Source organism: Nomascus leucogenys, chromosome 2, assembly GCF_006542625.1.
Source record: "Nomascus leucogenys isolate Asia chromosome 2, Asia_NLE_v1, whole genome shotgun sequence".
NCBI lineage: Eukaryota > Metazoa > Chordata > Mammalia > Primates > Hylobatidae > Nomascus > Nomascus leucogenys.
In genome coordinates this window covers 123,752,948-123,758,425 of record NC_044382.1, presented here as the reverse complement: position 1 = coordinate 123,758,425, position 5,478 = coordinate 123,752,948, and the positions used below count along the sequence as shown (strand labels likewise).

General features: G+C 41.4%; 1 non-coding gene across 1 annotated transcript; it reads left to right on the top strand.

Annotated features, from left to right (window-relative positions):
* The first annotated feature begins 282 nt into the window (after positions 1-282).
* Positions 283-466, top strand: LOC115832053. Its single transcript, XR_004027527.1, has one exon. It is a non-coding gene; the product is annotated as a U2 spliceosomal RNA (small nuclear RNA).
* The last annotated feature ends 5,012 nt before the right edge of the window (positions 467-5,478 follow it).

Sequence of the window (5,478 nt, the reverse complement as noted above, 5' to 3'; positions counted from 1 at the left end):
TAAGACAGGCACACAAGAAACACACTACTACTGCATGGCCTTCTCTACCAGCATGTGGAAATGTTGCAAACCATGGGAAGGCTTGGATTAACCCCATAAAGGGACAAAGCAAGGAAAGAACTGGCTGGGATTCCCAACAATCTTGGAGTTCAAAGGACCCGTTGTAGGGCTGTTCTGGAGTGTTGGACGCGATGATAATTATTAATAGTTCCATTTGGTTCCTATAAAAACGATCACTTCAAAAACATTGATTATTAAAAGTCTCATAGAAAATTTATTTTTACCACTTCTCCGCCTGGGTAAGATCAAGTGTAGTATCTATTTATATCAGTTTAATATCTGATACATCCTCTATCGGAGGATAATATATTGAATGGATTTTTGGAGCTAGGAGATGGACTAATAACTTGCCCCACTCCACCTGTTGACCTGGTATTACAGTACCTCCAGGAATGTGGCATCCTCTTTGGGGTATAGAATGGTTGCAACAAAAAGTGGATCAAGGCTGGGTGTGGTGGTTGATGCTAGAATGTAAGTGTAGACATTCATACTCAGACTGACTGGCTCCACTCTCTAATACCCAGGTGGCCCTGGACTAATTTCTAATCTCACTCTACTTCCATTTTTTTCTGTAAATGGGGATTCTATTAATAATGCCTGCTTTCATAAAGGTGTTGTGAGAATTAAATAAGGCAATACAAGCAAAGGTTTAAACAGTGCCTGGCATATAGTTACTACACCCACATTTTGGCTATTGTTACTATTACTGCTATACTTAATTGATTCTAAGACTCACATTTTTCTCTTTCATTTTTAACTGCTTTCTAATTGGGATATATCTCGTAGCTGATGATATGACATGCTTAATGGACAACGCTTTTTATTGTCTTGGTGACTTTGGTGGTTTGATGCAATCAGTCTGAACAGCTGTGCAGTTAGCTTTGCACTGTTTGCAGCCTAGGTCAGAGGCTCTATCCCTTGGGCTATGTGGTATTTTGAACTTGCTGATTACTGCTGTTTATGAAGGCCTTATCCACAGGCCAATAGCTGTCTTTATGAAGGCAGACCCGACAAATGCATGGGGTCCACAGTTGCCTTCAGAAGATAGCCATGAGGGGGCTGGTGAGCAAGCAGACACTGGCCTTTCTCTCCTCAACAAAGCTACTGTCACCCAGTGGGGGCTTTGCTGAGCTGGCTGCTGCCTGTCCTTGGATTACACAGGCATAAATGCTCTGGCCTCTTGGGCTTCTGGACAGATTCTAGTGGGCCTCAAAGGGCTTCATACTGAAAAAGCTAAGGCAGTAGTCTATTTGTAAGGGGGTAGGGGAAAGTCTTTGGACATACTTTAAAAACAGCACACTTTTGGTGCTTTTAAAATGCAATGCAGCTGAAGGGTATTTGTGTGTGTGTGTGTGTGGTGTGTGTGTGTGTGTGTGTGCGTGCATGTGTGTATGTTGCAGGAAGTTTCAGTTAAGAGTGCCAGACCCTGGGAGGGAGCACTAGATGGGCTGCTCCAATTTCATTCTGCATCCAGGACCAAAGAGTGAGCTGTGAAAGAGCTAACCTTAAATTCATAGGATTTGTACACAGAGTCAAGGATCACTCCTCATTGTGTGATCTCAAGATGTCCCAGATTAGAATGCAGAGTTCTCAGGACTACTGACCTGGCAGTAAGAGATAGTAGAAACAGCCTCTATGAGCAAAGACAGAAAAAGCCAGACCAGAAAAGAATATGAATGCTGTGTAACTTGGCGGTGCCTACGTTCAGTTCAATATTGGGGTGTTAGTGAAGGAAGACGTGTGCTCCAATGGAAAACTACGAAACTATGTCACATCTAGACTAGCACAATACACCCTTCATGGTTATCTAATTTCTATTCTATGGGAGCTATTTTCTAACTCTTTAAGTAGGAAAATAACTGATACCAATCAAAATACTTTCTTTGTATTTTGAAATTTTTTTGAAATGAAATTTTTTCTGGTGGAGGAAAAATACTCTCTCATCCTCTCACCACCCCATGCCCATGCAGAAGTCAGCTTTGCATCCAAATGAGCATTCACATCAACATTTCTTAGTCTATAAAATTTGTACTTCTATGACTTCTCCTTTGAACCAGTTGCCTGGTTTCTCCACATAATTAATGGGTTACATAACATCTTTAACATGTGCTCATTTTCTATCTATATGAGAGTCATGATTTTGCTTTTTAAAATATCTTTGAACACTAGAAACATGGGATTCAAAGAACGAAGAACAATTTAGGAAGTTTTGAATATACTGGATGGGAAAGAAACGCAACTCAAATAAGACTGGGAATGTCCCTAGGTCAGCTCTCCGGGCTTTGCTCAAAGTAGCAGTATCTTAAATGCTCTTTTCTGAGAGGTGACAATATGCATAGGAGTATTTCTCTCCCCATCTGAAAAATTAATGGTTCCAAAAATAAACTCTTGCCAAGAGCCATTTCCTAGTTATTGTTAAGCTCCCAGATCATGGCCTATGGACAAGTGGCATAAACTCTGGCATACTGGTGCAGCTCAAACCAAGAAAGTATCTTCTTCCACTCTGCTGCCGAATCTCTGCTGCAGTCTTTGCCAACTCTCTTTGGTTTAGACTAAGTACTGAGTTGGAAGAATATAATTTTGTTCTGGGATAACCGCCCTAGGGACTGGGGATGGAGCAATTTTCTAAATTTGGTAAATGTGGGACCAGTGCTATTAAGTACTACTAATTAACTCTGAACTTTTTCCAAGGGTGGTTCATGAAAGATTTAGCATGAAGTAATACTATGTCTTGAGAACTACACTAATTCTGGTATGGGACAGCTTAAGCTGTAACTGCTGAAAGAATCCCATTATCCAAGATGGAGAATCTCTCTCTGAAAACTGAACAAGATAAGAGATTGAGAGGGGCAAATTATGAATTGGTATGTCTTTGGACATTAACACTGAATGGCAAGGGAACCTGATTCTGGACTTTTAATTCCATTGGACAATAATGTTTTTAGAGTCAACTTGTAAGCATGCTTAGTTGCTCTTGTGAACTCTATTTTTCTTGAGACAGAGTGTTGCTCTGCTGCCAGGCTGGGGTGCAGTGGTGTGATCATTGCTTACTATGATTTCAAACTTCTGGGCTCAAGCTCAAACAGTCCTACAGGTATGCACTACCAAACCTGGTAATTTTTTTCCAGAAAAAAAATTAACAGGTTTATTTATAATAATTACAAAGGAGAACTGCTGAAACTTGTTCCCTGAAACATTTTGACTTGCATTAACACTTTACGTCCCTGCATTTATATTAAAAATTCACAAGAACTACCAATAAAAGCAAGAAGATAATTTTTTTTTTTGAGAATGAAATGTTTCCCATCATAGTGGATTCTTGAGCACGTTCTCCACATATGCAACATGCTAGCTGGATGTCTTTTGGCATAATTGTTACACGTTTGGCATGGATAGCACACAGGTTGGTGTCTTCAAAAAGGCCAACCAGATAGCCCTCACTTGCCTCCTGCAAAGCACCAATAGCTGCGCTCTGGAGTCCAGATCTGTTTCAAAGTCCTGAGTAATTTCTCCACCAGATGCTGGAAGGGAAGTTTGCGAATCGGAAGTTCAGTGGACTTGCTGATAATGTCTAATTTCTGAGTGCCACAGAACCAGCCTGTAACAATGAGGCTTCTTCACCCTTCCAGTAGAGGGCGCACTCTTGCAGGCAGCTTTTGTAGCCACTTGCTTTCTGGGTGCTTCACCACCGGTGGATTTGCAGGCAGTCTGCTTTGTAAGAGCCATGGTATAGAGACCCCCTTACTTACCCCCCTTCTCCTTAGGCTGGAGGTCAGTGAGCGAGAGGTGGTGCTGGCGTTGGAGAGCAACGGCCCACACCTGGTAATTTTTAAAAATTGTTTGTAGAGATGGGATCTTGCTGTATTTCCCAGTCTGGTCTCAGACTCCTGGCCTCAAACAATTCTTGTGAACTCTTAATGGAAGAGAGTTTATATTCATATTTCTATGCTTGCTGACAATTTTTGTTGGACTATCTTAATATTGAATCTCTAATAGACTATGCTGGTGCAGGAGGCTGCTCAGGACTTGTAATGAGAAACAGAAGAGACAGTCAACTTTTGGAATTGGGTAGAAAGTGGCTTTGGACTTAATTTATCTACTGTACTGTTCCGATGCATTTAGCACTCTTCTGGGGGCAAAATCAAAACTGCTCTCTGGTAGTTCCAGGATGATATTCAAAGGGGAAGTTGTTGGTATTGCAGAAGCACCCATGAGGTGGGAGCATGGACCTAGACTGAGAGCCTGCTGATATTTTCCCCCAATGGAGCAGCTGCACCCAAGGGTTAATGGTTAATAAAAAACACAACTAGACAACATGTTTAGGAAACTCTCCTGACGTTTCTTTCCATGTGAAGGACATTGATTATATAACACTGTCTTCACTCCTTTACTTATAAACCCATGAGTTTGGAGGAGAAGTTGGGCATACAAAGTGTAAACTCTTCACTTTTCTTTCCTTCTGACAGTGAGCTGCCCTACAAAGGATATGTGTCTTCCTCCTCTACATGGAGATGGTGGCCTTGACTAGCACTGCTGGGAGTGGAATCTCTAATTCTGGTTCCAATATCAGGCAGCTTGCTTGTCTACAGATATAAGCTTCCTTCGCCAGTATTAGTTTTATCAATAATAAAGGTAGTATTTCAGTTTTACATCTGTTTCTTTTCTTTTTCTTTTTTTTTTTTTTCTCGCTCTGTCACCCAGGCTGGAGTGCAGCAGTGTGATCACGGGTCACTGTAGCCTTTACTTCCTGGGCCCAAACAATCCTTCCACCTTAGCCTCCCAAGTAACTGGGAGCGCAGGCATGCTTCACTACCCCAGCTAATTTTTAAATTTTTTGTAGAGAAGAACAAACCCACTCTGGTTCTGAACTCCTGGGCTTAAGCCATCTTGCCGTCTTTCTACCTTGGCCTTTCAAAGTTTTGGGATTGTAGGCGTGAGCCAGCTTGCCTAGCCTTGTTCTTTTGATCTTATTTTAAAACTCAACGAGAAGAGAGGTGTCATTCTGGGGCTTCTCTCATGTATCAACATTGTGCATTACTATTTTTCACAGTAAAATAAATGTATGTTATTTTAAATTATCAGCTGAGTGTGGTGGCTCATGCCTGTAATCCCAGCTCTTTGGGAGGCAGAGGCAGGAGGATCACTTGAGGCCAGGAGTTCAAGACCAGCCTAGTCAACATAGCCAGGCTCTGTATCTACCAAAAAACCTTTAAAAAAAAAAAAATTAGCACATACTGGTAGTCCCAGCTACTTGGGAGGCTGAGATTGCAGGATCATTTGAACTCAGCAGTTCAAGGCTGCAGTGAGCTAAAATGGTGCCTCTCCATTTCAGCGTGGGTGACAGAGAGAAATCCCATCTCTTAAAAAAATAAATAAAATGAAAACAAGCAAAATGACCTCTTAATAGTTCAATATAAA